The following is a 15,662-nucleotide window of genomic DNA, read 5'->3' on the forward strand; positions in this document are numbered from 1 at the left end:
TCCACCTATGCAGCATAGCTCGTGCTTGGATTTGTATTCTGCTTGGGAGCACCCAGGTTTGGGATTGCTCTTACCAGAGTAGGAGGCAGCGTGTTTAGCCTAACCCATGCCCCACTGTTAATAGGAAGGCCCCACGTCCACACAGAAGAGCAAAACAGGCTTGGACCTTCACAGACCACCAGGCCTCAGCCACGACCTCTCCTTCGTTAGCAGTATGGGTGGTGACCTAGGGAATGTAGGCTTTGAAGCCATGCTAGATTTATGTTTAGCAGCCAGCAAATTCATAGTAGCATAATGAGCACAGGGTGCTAGGAAAAGCTGGAAGAAAGATGTGTCTCGTCCTAAGAGAACTGGTCTGTATGACAAGGGTAATGCACGTCAATGACACCTGTGGGTGCTGGGGGAATTAGCCTGCCCTCTGGTTAAGGATTGTCAGGGAACTGCAGAGTCTTTCTCCATGCATTATTTATGAAGACAAGTGCACAGCAAATGCTGCAACACTGGGAAGCAAGCGTAACGCACCGAGTGTAAGATGCTAAGTGTAAGATGCCATGTGTGAGGGGAATAGCTGACAGAGCAGTGACTGGGGGGAAAAGGGCTTGGGAGAAGTAAAGAAGGGGGAAGTAAAGGTGTGTAGTGGAGTTGTTTTTAATTCTGTAATATTAATAGTGACCATTTTCATCATAGGTTTTTATGTTGTTCAAAAAAATGAAAAAGAGAAATGACCAACTGGCATGCCAATGAAGACTGATAAAGTAAATGATTAAGCAGAACATTTTAATTTTTTTTCCGTATATTTACTTCTATGTCTACAGATACAACAACAAAACTTGGTGACAAGACAGAGATAACACGATGTGATTATGTTACAACCATAAGAGACAAACATTATTATCCTGAGGCTAGCTGTAGCTTCCTGACAACAGCGTTGCTATTTTCATTACATTATGTGATACCTGGATGCTGGAGAAGCATCTTTTTCCTCTGGGAAGACTATCCTGATGAAATACATTTTTTTTTGTATCTTTACTATCAACAGGTTTTAATTTTTACAGAGCATGTTTTCTGATCCCTGCTCCTATGAAATGAGTCTGACTAATGCAGCCAAATAATATTGCAGTAGCTATGAATACAGAAACATTTCTCACCACTTCTTAGCTAATGCAAGTATTTTTTTCATTGCTTATGACTAATTGTTGTTGTGTCAAAAGCAGTAGACAGGAAAATTGGTGTTTCTTCCAAACATATCATTACACTCACTAAAGTAATGAGGAATACATCAGTTATTTTTAGGTCATCATTTTTGTCAGGGAAAATAGCAACCTTTTTGAATAAACTGGAAATCATTATTGCTTCCACTGGGATTCACGCTGAATGCACTAATTATGGTGAATTCATTTGGTTCTCACAAGGTTACAACTAAGTAATCTCATGGAAGCTCCATTACAAATTGCGGTGGGCCAGGTTGTCCCAGGGCCAGGGACTTGTCTTTTGGGTGTGCCAGGCTGTCTGTGCCCTGACGGGGTGCTAGCAGGAGGGCAAACTGAGCTGGGGGGTGTAAACCCAGAGCAATGCCCTGGCTCTTGTGCCCTTGGGTGGCAGCAGGACGGGCACCCTGGGGCGGGGAGGAGCCCGGGTGCAGCTCCTGCCCTGCTGTAGGGCTTTGGGGCATCTTTGGGAGCTTAGAAAAGTGCAAGTAGTACAAGTTATTCCACATTTTAATAGTGTGCCTTTGCACGCACAGGAGCTGCCTTTCCAAAATAATTTCAAGCACAGGCACGGCCTCAGGAAATTAATCTGCATGAACTAGAGGTGTGTGTGTAAAATACCTCATTAAACCACAGCAGGCTGCTGCGCACGGACGTGCACGAGGCTCTCAATGAACCAAACCAAGGCTATGTCAGTCCCAGCTAGGAGCACCGCAGCCCAGGATGTGCAGGTATTTTTCCTCGTGCGTGCTGGCACGCAGGCAAGCCCCCGCTGGATTCCTCCTACACGTTCCTCAGCTACGTCAGCTTCGGGCTGTCCTGCCCCAGCATGTCCTGGTGACATGTTGCCACTGCTGCCTGTGAGGCTGCACAAGGTATTAACAGCATCATCTGCAGAAACATACCTGATTTGCCAGGTTTAGAGCTACAGCTGCAACCATTTCCCCACCTGAGCCCCTCTCTCTCTCTCTCTCTCTTTTTCTTCTTCTTTTTGATTTGTTCTGAAATCTGTTTGTTTTGTACAGAATTTGGTAAAGGCAGTCCTGCTTCTCACAACATCCTTAGATAACTACTGTAGGAAACATCCCATATGGGAGCAAATAATGTTGCTGGTCAAAGGCAGTTAAATGTTCAAAACTAGGAATACTTAATGAAATACCGACTTTCCAAAAACAGCCTTAGGAGAACCAACATTTTCTGTTATTCTCCATAAATTAAAAGATTTGTTTAGCTTTCCTGATTACTTTCACATTCCAAACTAGCAACTACTTGTCTGATCTAGTGCAATAATATTTTTTTTGAAGCAGAAAGCATTAAAAATGTAAAACGATTGGGATTGTTATTTCTTTAGAATAAATATCTTGACACTCACAGAAAATTATATCTCAGGTGTTTATTTAATTCATACCACAGCCTTATACTTTGTTACTTTTAAAAGTTTAATGGGCTAAGAAGTGGCTAACAGGACTTGTTAGACTTTGTCCATTAACTCAAAGGCAATTCTGGAACCAAAAATCTTTAATATATTATTATAAATCCTGGAAGATGTGGAAAAATGAAAGTCCCCAAGTGCAAAATGTATATTCCTGTATAAGTCATTCAACAGATACGGACTGTTAGCATATCAGCCTATTCTTCAATGTGCCATGGATTTGGACTTGGTGTGATGTTTCTGAAGCCTCCTGTGTTCTAAATTAAATAGTCATAACCAAAGTATTACGTTTGCTTAATTTTTTAGACCAAAAATTCACCTCACACTGTGGTTCCCACTGCAGTCCAGGAGAGTGGTCAGGAGATGAGGATGGATTTCACTGCAGTAGACAGCGAATTAAAATGAGCTACTGATTCAACTTAATTTAGCAGGAGAATTAATTTTTTAAATAATGAAACATATTGCAAATTGATTAATGCTTCCCTGAAGCTCTCTTTCTTTTATCTAAGTTTAGTGTTTGGAAGCTCAGGGCTGGATTTTTCTTTCTCTCCCTTCAAAGCTCAAAGCAGAAATAAATGCAAGTCCGTATTAAGGACTTTTCTTCTGTGATCACCAAACAGTTGTGTTTTGTAGACCCATCTCCTCTGCTGCATCAGCTATTATATCTCTGTATTTGGTCACTGGAGACCAGAGAGGCTCTCCCATTAGCAGACCCAGTACATAAAAACTGAACTCGTCAGCATGCAGTGGGCCCCAGGAGCCCTGCTGACCCACTTGCCTCTGTGGGCACAGCAGGATCTGCAGGGGATGCTGCACAATATGGTACCTGGATACCACAAAACTCTGCAAAGATCTTTGAAAGACAACATAGCACTTTTAATTTTATTTATTTTGTATTTTTATTCTTTTTATAAGTACCTGTGTTTTCATGTTTTATAGGCTCAGATGGGATGGCTGTGTTCCCAGGGAAATAAGCCTATCTGCATTAGCCAGCACTCGGATCCAGGAGGCATTGTAAAAGGATCAGCATCAACCTATGAGAGGTTTGTATCAGCTCAGACACCTTTAAATATGTGAATAATCTCAACTTCCACACTTCTTGGATGCACCACATTCTTGCAACTAATGGTGAAGAAGCTCTGCACAGTTCTTGGAGAAGCTTCAAGGCTTTCAGCAGGGAAACCCACAGGGACTTAAACCCTTAAATCACATTGTGACTTCTGAAGATGTCCTACTGGGAAGCAGTAAAATAAAACTGGTAGAAAAGATAGCTCCAGAGCACCTCCTGCAGCGTACAGAGGCTGCCCCACTGGGCTCTGCAGCTGCCCAGCACCAGCTCCTGCCACTCCCTGGACTGGCCATTCACATATGGGGCTGTGCCCATTTGGCAGTCACCAGGTTTTCAGTCTTATTATCCACAGGTATGCATGGATTAAAAGGCAACTAAGAAATGCAAATCTATTGCTGGTAGGCTGAAACCCACTATGCAAGGATCTGCACCTCAGCGGGAGGTCATCAGCCTATATTTTGTTACTTATAATCCAGTATCTTCATAGCTTCAGGAACACACAGTCTTAGAGAAGAACATCTGGGTGAAACCGTGAGCCTGCTGAATTCAACAAGAGCTGTCGCTGTGATTTTCTAGGTCTTTATACACAACACTGCTTCATTCGCTTGAGGTCAGCTGAATTGGTCTGTCAGTTTTATGCTTGCACAGTAACACAAGGAGAATGACAAAGCTAAAACGCTTAATGATAGCTAATTCAAGAGCACTTGTTAAGGCTGAATATAAAACAGTATTTAGAGGCATAAGAAGGTGGATTCATTTGTTGGAAGAGGTAGAACGATTACAGTACCAGAACAAGTGCATTTTGAAATAGTTTTTCAGCAAATCTTTGTTCTGGAACAAAAAGAATATTTGTGTGTTTTTAAATGCTTTATATTATGAACCTGCTCTCTGCATTAATTTTCTCACAATTACATTTAGTGACCTCTCATTTTTGTATTGCGAATAATAAACCCTCTTAAAATTCTTCATACTTTTTCTGGACATACAGAAACAGTTGAAAGCCTTATTGCTCTCTGGCAGAAGCTGTATGTTTTTTAACATCGCTTGCTTGGTGACTGGTGCCCCATTGTACAGTGGGTTGTGAGCTGTGATTTGTCACCCCGTGCTCTGCCTTCGCTCAGTGAATGGAAATAACCAACTTCCTGATGTTCATAAGGGACTGCAGAGATGCCTACATAGCTTCCTTTTTGTATGTTTAAAGTCTATTTTAAGGAGAAGATATATATAAAATATGTAGTGAAAGCTGCTAAAACTAGCAAAGGGAAGGACTGACACAGCCAGCTTTAGCCTAAAAGCACCGAGTCCTCAGTCTCCACCTAACAACTGGAGCATTGCCTCCCCGTAGACATGGGGATGTGTTTCTCTGGATAGATTTAGCAACCTGAAATAATCACATGAAGTGTACAAAGACCATGTTCTTACCAGGTTAAAAGCAGCCAAATGGAGACTCACTTCAGTGGGAGGACTGTTTCTGCACCATCCTAGAACATTGCCTCTGCTTACACATTTCACTGAAATACTGCTTTTAAATCAATTCAGCTCGGTGTTATATGTAAAAAGGCATGTGACTGGCTTTGCTAGCTTGCTGCAAGAACAGTGCTAGCAATCATAATAAATGGACTGTCTTGCCCAGCTGAGAGATGCCATTGTATTTTCTCCTGGCTGCTGCTTAAAGCAGAAGGAAAACGGGAAGGGCTGAAGTCTGCAAAGGCAGAGGCAGCAAGGGGAACACAGCTTGCTCCTCGAGGTAAATCAGAAGTGTAAATTGCACCTTTTCAGTTTATTAAGTACTAATTAAAGGTTGCAAAGCTGGCATTCTTCTACCAGATGTGTGGTGCCAGGGATGCAGCCACCCGTGTGCCTCGAGTTTGATTGCTATCCTGTGTTAAACAGAAGACAATTGTGGCATTTTCTTTTTTGGATATTGCTGTCATTTGAATAATAGATCATTAGCATGCCTTGCTGTGGTGATCCATTATTCAAAAGCAGTTACTGTCCAGGAAAGATGTTTGACTGCTCGAGAGAGATGATGTGGCACAGAGGTAGTGTGCCTGTGCGCTCCCATCCCTGTGGCCTGAGTGGCAGCAGAAGAGGGAGGAAAGGGGCCTGGCTGTCCCCTCCAAACAGTGGGAATGAGCTGATTGCTGGTACGTTTAGGCAGGATATTCTTCTTTTTGAATGGAACCATTGCCACTGGGTGCACAGTAAATCTTGGTGCAACTGCAGGTTAAAACCAGACGTTTTCTGAAACCCTCCCAGTGCATGTTTCTGTAGAGAATTGTCTACCTACTGCAGCTGGGCAGCCACCGAATCCACAGGCATCAAAGCAAGGAGGACAGTGCCAGGACAGCGAGGTGGCTTTGCATGTTGTTAACAGGAGCATCCTCCACACAGGGAAGTACTTATAGGGGAACTGGCTTAAAAATTAGCAAGTAAGCAACAGAGGTTAACAGTGTGGGGAAAGGGGATGGAGAAGGTTCCCTCCTGACACCTAATGGGAGAGCAAAGTTTGCCAGGTGATGGGGGCAGTGGTGATAGGGAAGGGGAATGAGCACTGAGGAGCTACACCAGCAAGGACAAGCACCTGTGCTGGGGAGAAGAGGTTGAGGGGGGTTCTGTGTTAGGCACCAGTGAGGAAAGTGCTTGGTGTAGCAGGTGTCAGCCTGGGTTTGCCAAGGCCAAGGAGGAGCATGCTGCAGTGCCCGAGATCGGAGATGATGAGAGCCCAGACAGGAGTTTGGTCTGAAAGGCCAGCTTAGCCATCTGGAGCCAATTTAATCTCTCAATAAAATGCTTTCCTCCCACAGTCCTGCCAGGAGAAAACAATAGTAACATAGCCAAAGTCATTTTAGTGCCAGGGGAGCAGATCTGAGATCAAGGGTGGTGAATTGGGTCATGCACCATATGATCTGCAGGCGTCAGACACGGGAGCTGACTTACGCTTGGCTGTTCCCGCTCTGTCTTGCTTTGTGCAGTTGTTTGTGTTGCCCTACAAAGGCAGCTCAGTTTAAACAATATTTTACCCATACTCTGTCGATGTTTACAACGAGCATGTCCCAGACAGAGAAAGAAGTATGGAGGAGGTTCCTGCTAAATCCCAGATGAGCTAAACACATAGCTTTTGGGGTATCTTCATCATCACTCCAAATAATTCCACTTGACTGAACTACAGAGAAATAGAAGAAACATTAGGCTTACTGATTTTCTTTTAATATTTTCAAGATTTTGCTTTCCCTCCCCTAAGTTGCATGTTTAACAAATACCAAAATTATTCCTTCCGTAGTGACGTATGGCAAATGTATGTCGTATGACAGGCTGGTTTTTCACTTTATTGGCAAATCAACCAAAAATGTAGGGAAAAAAACAACAAAACACACACACACACACACAAACACACACACACACACACACAAAAAAAAAAACCTTTCATTTTTAAGATGTTTGAAACTGTTTTCCCTTTCTGGCAAAGCTCAAAGCATTTAAAAAAATGTTTGAGGACAGATGAAATTGGCTCACAGTTTCATACTTGCATAATAACACAAAGAGAATGGTTAGGCTGAAAAGCTTAATGACAGTTAATTTAGAATCATTATTTCGCCTAAATATAAGATAGTATTTAGAGATGAAAAAAGATGGAAGTTTTCAGAAAATTTATGTTCCGGGAAAATAAGCCTAGGAAATGCAAAACTGCAGTGTGAGATTCCCTTAACAGCTGAATTGCAAAAATGCATCCCAGGGACACTGCAGACCCCATGGTCACGTCTGCGTTCCTCTATATTAGCTTTGTAATTAACCAGGCCACAGTGGCAGACATCAACACAACGCTGTTCTTGGGGCTGGCTAAATCCAAGCCGCTCCATGCAGAATAGCATCATGTGGCATGAAGTGTAATTTCAGAGAGATCCCTCCCCAGGTGGCATTCCTTAATATTACATCCACTTTGCTTAATTATGCAAATGCTACAGAGATTTTAAAAGGAAAATCTGGACTCTCTAATTGTGTGGACTTCCTCGTCCATATTCTTCTCCAGGCATCCAACTGTAATGCTTGCAAGACTCTTGGCTGTAGCAGTTAGGCTGTGCTAATTGTGTTTTGCACACAGGAATTACTGACTTGTGCTAATTTTGAAAGAGACTGCCACATTTTTGACAATCGGGGTTTGAACTGAGGTAACGAGTACATAAATAATAAGTCCATACATAAGTATTTTACTCCAAAGAAACATTAGTTCTAATAGTTTTCTGAAAGATCAGAAGGAAATAAAAATAAAATTGCAAATTTTGAAGCAAAAATTATTTTTGAATTAAATAACTAGAAATATTTCCTTTGAAACGTGTGGAAAAAAATCAATTTGTTAAGTTTTGTACCTAAAAACAGTACAAATGAGATACATCTGTGCATCAAATATATTTTTTTCAAATATTCTCATTCAAAAACATGTTTCCCATCTCAGTTTATGAAAAAAGCCAAACAAATAATATCAAGGCAACATATCTCCAATCCTACATAGCAATAAATAAGTATAAAGAAACCCAAACATTTTGGAAATTGTCTTTGCATCTCACGTCAGGGGGCTGATGACTACCTGCAACTCAAAATATAAGTAGCATCAGCCTACATCTGAGTTACTTTGAGGTGTTTGGGTGGAGGGTTTGATGCCAACTCACTTTCTATCACCACATGTGCCTGAATGTAAAAACAGGATCACTCATCTGAAGGTAAATGGTCAGAAGCCGTGTACTTTGACCTCTCACTCCACGAGTTTGTTAATGGCTGCTCTTGTAATCACAGCTGCCTGCATTGTTGATCTTTTTGCCCGAAGTATCACTATACCACGGGGTACAGAAACAGGCAGCAGCATCATCTTCAACAGATTTTTACAACTGGGTGATTATAAATTAACCTCATCCAAGAGATTAGGTCTTGGTTAGTGTCTGACTTTACACTATGGCTCTGAAAGAGTGTAAAAGGGGAGAGTGTAATGGGGAGAAAGCCAAAGCGAAGCTGCTGATGGTAGCAGACAAATGCAGATGGAGAAATTTGTGTAATATCACAGCAAACCAGCCCTCCAGCAAGAGAACGGATTAATTGCCGAGTACATGTACACAGTGACTAATGGCAGATAATTTGGAACGAAGATGAATTGTTTCCCTAGCACGTCATGCACACTGGCCACAGAGCGCCTGCCCAGCTGGCCCCATCGTGTGGGAGCCCTGCCAAACAGCCTCTTGGGACCATGTGGAGGATGGAGGGATTCTCCCTTCTTGTGCCCCTTACAACAACTTCCAAATAGCTTGAAGTATGTCCATGTCTCCACATCTAGCTATGACTCTCCCTAAGGGTATCCCATATAATGAAGCTCTGCATTTCCCTGGGTAGAAAGCTTTCGCATTTGAGGGATCTGGGAAAATGGAAGAGCTGGCAAATTAACAAGAAAGATCATTTCTAGAGAAGTTCAGTATTCATTCCTTAAGTATCAGTTGTCTTTAAGGAGACAGGGAAGCCGCAAAGCTGTCACTGAAACATCTGCTTCCACCACGGCAGGGTCCCTGCCTGAGCCTGCTGGGTGATGCATGGTGGCAGGGAGGCAACTTTCAGACTCACATCTGTCACAGCTAATGCTAAAAATGACTCTGCAGTGCTTTGGTTTCCCCCCTGACTTGCATTAGTTCTGCCCTTGCAGGTTTCCTCTCACTTCAGTGAAACTACTCCCTGCCTATATGGTGATCTTGGAGGAAAGGAGGATCAGGCCTTGGCCTCATCCTATAAAAACACTATCATCATGGAAACAGAGGCATCTGCTATTGCTAAAATTGTCCTTAGAGGACTAGGAGCTGTTCTTTACAAAAATGAAGAGTCTTCTCCAAAGAATGTCAGAGCCTGGAGTCTCGACCAGACAGATCACTAACTGATAGCTTGTGCTGAAACTGCAGCAGCAAGGAAGTTGCAGCATATGTTCCATAAGCTTAATCACCTGGAAAATGTTCACTATTTTTTAAACAATATTTACCTCATTCTGGATGTCTTGGGTGGCTTCTGGTATTCAGAGAATCTTTCAGCTCTCTGCAGGCAGTTGACCAAGGCATCAAGGTGGGTTCTGAACATCTCCAGTTGCCTCTCATCCTGTCACTGGACACTGCTGAAAAGAGTCTGGTTCTATCCTCTTGATACCTTCCCTTCAGATATTCGTGTACATTGGTGAGGTCTCCCCTCAATCTTCTCTTTTCCAGGCTAAAGCCTAGGAAGATAAAAAGTGACTCTGGTCCTGACATCATAATTTTGGATATCTCATGAAAATTGTCAAGAACTGTATCCTTGGTGGTAACCGCATTTGAAAGACTGCGTAGTAAATGAGCATGTAGCCTGGATTATTCTGTTCCTTTTGGAGATGGTTCTTGTAGGTAAGGAGTAGTGACAGAGAAGATTGCTTGGGTTCTCGGTGTAGGTGGGTGCTCAAATGTTGGGCCTATATTTGTTCTTGCCACCTTGTTACTTGCAATAAGCACTGCATTAGTTTTCACAGCTGAAGGTTTGAAATTCTACTCTTCAACCACAAATGTAAATACCAAAGAAAAATAATATGAAGGAGCAAAGATGTCAGGAACTTAGAGGGAAAGACCCTCCTAAACACTGGCATTATTTTATATGTCCTTGGTGAACCACTAATTCCTTGTTTCACTGGACCACAGGGATGTATGAAGAGTTAAGTTAATGCACATGACAGCTATCAAAATCAGAATTTTCATGACTGCCATATATGCATCTGACCTAATAGTACAGTTGCAGAATGTAATTAGTAGCTCTATTAGCAGCAGTCTACATTTGTCAAATCATCATTTTCTCCAAATTGTCTTTATGGGCACATCTCATATAACCATGGAGGCCAGATTCTTGCATGGTTTCAAACCATCAGTACAGCCTTCCCATAAAGGTGATCCTACTGGCTTCTTTGTTGCATGTCAGGAGGTAAAGCAGTGGAGAGCACAAGTAAAGAGATGAGCATTTGGCCCTAAGAACTATATAGTGCTCTTGGTTGCCTACACAAGATGGAAGTGAGTGAAAACACACTGATATAATATTGATGCAAATACCTCCTTAGCCCAAATTGTTATGGGTCTCTGCACAAGAGCTATGAGAGAAAAAAAAAAAAAAAAAAAAATGTAAGGATAAGGAGATTAGAACAATAAAAGAGGCATGTAGAAGTAAAGAGATCAGTAATCTGTAGTTCTTAATTCAGAACTAATCAGGTACACAAAAGATTATTTTAATTTTAAGCAAGGACTGGACAGATCATTGATAAGGGCTGGTTGTAATTATGACTTCTTGCGAGTTAAGACATAAATTAAAGCTTCTAACTGTGCTACTTGCAGAGCTGTTTGATCTGTATCCAAATGTACTGCTGCTGCAGTAAGACATGGGCTTTCAATGCAATGAATAGTTTGATAGCTTCACTAAGTTTAAAGCTGCAACAAAAAGTTACTGCTTTTTAGTGTCATTTGCTACTTATGGTTATTAATGGATCCCATATATAAGGCTATCAATTCTTAGGCATGAGTGCACCAACCAGTATTCACAAAGAATGTAAACCTTTCCTTTGTAGTGGTAAAGACATGTTACTTCAACATGTAATTTAATTAACACTTTAAGTAATGTGAGGTTTTCTTCTGAATGAACTTGGATGCCTGTCTTATGGTTTAATACCATACGCAAGCAGTGCCAGACTCTGCTCTTGGGTTTATAATTTCAAGCTAGCTGGCACTTACTGCATCTTGCTGAAATGAGGCATCTAATTAAGTGAAGCATGTACTTACCCTGATTTCCTTTCCAGTCAACAGAGAGACTTCAGTGGACTAATTAGCCAACTGGAAGATGCCTATGTCCCTTACTGATGACAGAGCATGTGCAGCATGATCAGACCCTGAAATAGGTGAGATGAATCTGGGCCATTAACCTAAGATGTCCTTATATGCCTTAGGATGGACCACAGCCCTTGCTATTTTGAACAGTTCACTTGCAGAATATTCATATGTTCACAAATCCAGTCAGAGAGTATTCAATAAAACAGTTAAAATTTCTCTGTCTTTCTTGTGAAAAAAAGACAATAGATTGAAGTTGGGGTTTGTTTTTTCTCATGTTGCTCCCCACACAGGTGGCATTGGTAACAGACTGGTATACAGGTTCTTCTTTCTTTGCTTTATTTGCTTTTTATAAACTTAAATAAAATGTTATAATCACTTGTGAATTTTGCATTCCTATTTTACTCATGAGGGGAGAACACATGCAGTTTTATCTCAGAGAGCAAAGTCAGGAACCAGGTCATAGTATGAAAACCTTGAGTGTGCTCTTTCGAGGCAGGATGTCAGCGTTGCACCAATGATCACTTGGTGCATCTAAAAGTAGCACTTTCACTAGAACCTGACAGACAGGAAAGAGAAAAAAATGCATGAATAAAAGAAATTCAGCTTGTGCAGGAAACTTCCACAAAGAGTAGATAACATGCAAGGCATGATAGTGCTGGCAGAAAAATAATAATAATGCTTCACTGCTTGGCAAATAAGGCTTGGGCAATGTGTGGATGAAGTACTCTTGTGCTCAGTGTATCCCTGTCTGCCAGGTCAGTCTCTCATAAGCAATTGTATTGAGGCACCCCACTGACTCCAAGTCCTTTCTGGATGCAAGCTCTGCGATATGAGGCTTTGGGATATGGCATACTCCCTTTGTCCAAGGAGGGAACAACCTGTCTTAAAGAAGAGCGTGGCCTTGGTGGTCTTGGTAGCTAGAAAAGTCTGCACACCCAACACAAGAGCTGGCAGGATACAGCCAGGGAGGTGGTACACATCATTTTCATCTCTTAATGTCAGTCACAAGCTCGGGCACAGATGACTCTGCTCCTTGTCTTCTCTTGTGATAGACAGGATGTCAATTAATATATAGTGAGGTTTGTGTTTGTCAATTAATATATAGTGAGGTTTGTGTTTTGTGATGCAGGTTTGTCTTAATGCAGACCTGGATTGCAGTCTCCACTAATGACTGCTAGTCACCATTTTCCAGGTGTTTTCTGCCATTTCCTCTCTGGGGCAGGCTATGTTTGGCAATCCAGAGGTGAGCAGATCTAGTCTAATGTCTCTAAATAAACCAGTCTCGGATTTAGAGTGAAGTGGATTCTCATGCCTGAGTCAGTTGTTTTACGGATTTCCTGACTGGCAGAGTTTCATTGTGCAGGCCTCAAAAGTTCCTGTCTGAGTATTGCACATAATATTTCTTTCATTTAATGCTTATAGAATAGGCCAAGTTCATAAAATTTAATACTGCCATTTGCAGAGGTCAACATCCTATTCCCCTCCTTCTCCCCCCCCGCACCCCCCCAAAAAAAAAAATACAATATTATGTAAGTGAAGAACTCCAACTATGAAAATCAGTGAAAACATTTCCAGTAAAACAGGTATCCCCAGAATTGATGACAGATTGGAAAAAAAAAAAAAAAAAAAAAAAAAAAGCAGTTTCCTCTAAGCTAAGCATGCAAAGCCATTATTTGATTTTTAAAAATACACTAAAGCGAGAAGGACATTTCTGTCAGTATGCAGAGCATTCACCAAAACTTTTAATGTTTTTGAAAAGTCTCTTCACAGCACCGAGTTGCTTGTGAGAAAAATCTTCATATGTGTTTTGAATTGTATATTGTTGACTTTCCATACTTTTTTTTTTTTTTTTTTTAATCCATATCCCAAATAATTTGGAAAGGTGTTTTCAAACAGATAATAAAGTCCTTAAAAAGTTGGATAAAATATTTATGTACAGATGAAACACCTAATCCTGTCTTTTCTTTCCATTGACAATATGTAGAAGTATTGCCATTTGTATTTACTTTCAGTCATTGAAAAGAATGGAAAATACAAGATATTTGAGATGGTAGAAATAATTAAAATCAAGTAGTTAAATATTGATTTTGCCCTGGACCACTCTAATGTTTTTTACTTTTAATCAAAAAAAAAACAGATCTTCCCCTCTGATCATATTGATAGTACATGGGGATCTGTTACATGTGCAAAAACGCACCCCCATCTACATATTGGCACAGGTGCACCTACCTTCTCAGAAGTAATAATGCAACTGTCTGCTGTGTGGAAATGCCCAATGTTCTCCCAGACCTAGTATTCATTGCTGTCAATAGGAACCATGCTTATATATGAAGGTGACAAATTTTTGTTTTAGTCAACTTAAAAGTGAAGCTTGCTTTCTTCCCCAAAACTGGAAGACCAGCACATACCCACTGACAAGTGAATCAGAAACTCACAGCAGGCTGAGTTATGAATGGATAAGAAAGAAAAAAAAAAAATACTCTTAGAAGGAAGAAGCATAAAACCAGCTGATGCTGAAGGACAGAGCAACACTTCTCCAAGTATGGACTTCCAGCAACTGGCAATATTTGCATTATTCTTGGAGCTGCTCCTGGCCATGATGTATCAGGTTACTTGCCACAGCTGGAATCAACTAGTATAAGATGGTATGCTAAACAGTATTTAAAATGCCAGATATGTCGGCTGGTATTATGAAATAGGTTTTATAGCAGGAACTACTACATTCTTTTCCTGCAGTACTGAATTTCTATTTCAATCACTAACAGCATGGAGTTAATCAGATAACGTCTTCATACTGGCTGGACTTTGAACCTGGGAACTCCCTGCGACAAAGTAAGACTCCAAGAGGATAAACAGATGCACGTGAATAAGAGCATAGAAACTGTTCCATTTATTAAAGGTGCCTGGAAATATTCAATGATAATAATAAGCCTCTATACTTAGAGCTGAAAAACCTGTACATAAGCTTTCTCTCCTTTTTTAAAGGGAGACTTGTCAGGACAAACTCAGAAGAGCTGAGGTAGTTTCTTCCAATAGGAAAAATCAACATAGTCACCAAACACAATAGCAACCTAGAGATTAAAACTCCTAAATGTGAAGCACGTGTTTATTTCTATTTTACAGTGTTGATATAAAGGAGTAGAACAGTTTGACACGAATGATCTGCAAATAGTCTGGAATGTTAAAATGGTAATGAGAGCAAATCAGCAACCTGATAATGGCTTATCACTAGACAGTTATTTTATTATATATCCTTTCATCAGTGAAATGAGTTGCCTATCTGGAAAGCTACATTCAGTGGAATTTGCATTAACCTCTTGTTTCTCACAGTTTCAGCAGAAAGAGAGAGGTCTGCATGCATGAGCCTTGCCTCCACCTGATCCAGATCAACCCACCACCCTCTGGTTCTACAGACCTCCCTCGCCAGGCCTTGCCTGACCCATTTGGAGTCTGCAACAACCTGCTGGGCACCGTATCTCTTTTTCCATTCTCCAGCTGCTCCTGCAGCTCCGGTCCCAGAGTCTACTGCCAGTGTCCAGGCCCAGGCTCCCTACCCCATGTCCACCCTACTGAGTGCATCTCACAGTCCTTGGGCCTGTCTCCATGGCTGGCTCACCATCATTTCCATATCTCCTGTTCAAGGCAAATTACAGCAAAACAGGCTTTAGGCAGGCTGCCAGGGCTGCATATTTTGCACTCTTCACACAGGGTTTACTGCTGATCAAAGCCGGTTGTCAGTACAACAGCCTTCACAAGATCCAAGTGTCATTTGGGAAAGGAAGTGTGTGTTTTTAACTCAAACCAAAGGCTGACAGAGATGGCCTCTCAGGGATGGACACAGCTGTTTCACCAGGGCTTAGTCCTTTACACTGTCCTGCAGAAGTCAGGGGGCCTGGAGTTCCTCATTCACTAATGCTGTATCAGTGCTGAAGCCTGGAGGAGAATACCTCTGGTCTCCCCAGGCCGCAGTTTCTGACAGAAACTACAAGTGGTGCGGAGAGACAACACACGGCTGCACCTCAGCACTGCTGGTGCAGCGTGAAGGCTGAGCTACAGGAGTGTTACACAGGCCCCGTGCTCATGCTCGGTGTGAT

General features: G+C 41.6%; 1 long non-coding RNA gene across 1 annotated transcript; it reads left to right on the forward strand.

The window, feature by feature from the left end:
- The first annotated feature begins 3,579 nt into the window (after positions 1-3,579).
- LOC118169953 lies at positions 3,580-14,720 on the forward strand. The gene is made up of 3 exons (XR_004752388.1): positions 3,580-3,683; positions 11,538-11,636; positions 14,692-14,720. It is a non-coding gene; the product is annotated as an uncharacterized LOC118169953 (long non-coding RNA).
- The last annotated feature ends 942 nt before the right edge of the window (positions 14,721-15,662 follow it).

This window comes from Oxyura jamaicensis, chromosome 1, assembly GCF_011077185.1.
Source record: "Oxyura jamaicensis isolate SHBP4307 breed ruddy duck chromosome 1, BPBGC_Ojam_1.0, whole genome shotgun sequence".
Lineage (NCBI taxonomy): Eukaryota > Metazoa > Chordata > Aves > Anseriformes > Anatidae > Oxyura > Oxyura jamaicensis.